Source organism: Diabrotica virgifera, chromosome 5 (genome assembly GCF_917563875.1).
Source record: "Diabrotica virgifera virgifera chromosome 5, PGI_DIABVI_V3a".
Taxonomy (NCBI): Eukaryota; Metazoa; Arthropoda; class Insecta; order Coleoptera; family Chrysomelidae; genus Diabrotica; species Diabrotica virgifera.
This window is the reverse complement of record NC_065447.1, coordinates 200,213,961-200,214,827: the sequence shown is the minus strand read 5'-3', so window position 1 is coordinate 200,214,827 and position 867 is coordinate 200,213,961.

The window sequence follows — 867 nt, the reverse complement described above, 5'->3', positions numbered from 1 at the left end:
TTACTTTTTTCGGAGAAGATTTATCACTTTCACTGGAACTGGTGTGCGAAGAATATTCTAGATCCTTTACAGAATCTTCAGATTAAAAATCCGAACCTGAACTATTGTTTTTTTTTCCTTATAAAATAATTATTTTTCTTTCAACACTCTTCGATTACGTGTCGCCATGTTGATTTTACTGTGGCTTATGACGTTCTTGCTTCAAAATTTTCCATGATTTTGCAAGTAGGCAACAAGTTCGTTATGTAATTGACGGATTCGACCGTTACTTGATGGAAGTTCATTTTATTTGACAATAAAACACTGAAAACGTTTGTTTTCTATACTTCCACAAAATTTATTACAACTAAGTGACTACAGCTGGTTCGGCAGAGTGCCTTTTTCAAGTGATTTATTTTACTATGGGTTTGCCTTTTTAAAGTCTTTAACTGAAGAGGTTGAGGAGTGGGGAGTTGTTTGTCTTGAGTTGGTCATTCAGAATTATATCTGTATTTTTTAATTTATTAATTTCCATAGATTCTAATAAAGATAGCTTATGGCCTTTATTTTGAATATGCAGAATTTGAAACTCTTCATTAAAAGAATGATTATGATCTAGAAGGTGAAGCGCGTATGTAGTCTGTTTTTCTATTGTTGAAAGCCCTTGTGTATTCTGCTATCCGTTTGTCAAAATTTCTGCCAGTTTGACCGATGTAAGTTTTCGGACAGTCACCACAAGTTATTTTGTACACACCACTCTGTAGTTGCTTTCTCTTTCGGCTTTTATTGTTCTTAATATATTTGCTTAAGTTGTTGTTAGTTCTGAAAGCTGGTGTTATTCCTTTCTTTTTAATGTATCTGGCTATTTTTTTTGTTATCTTGCCAGTA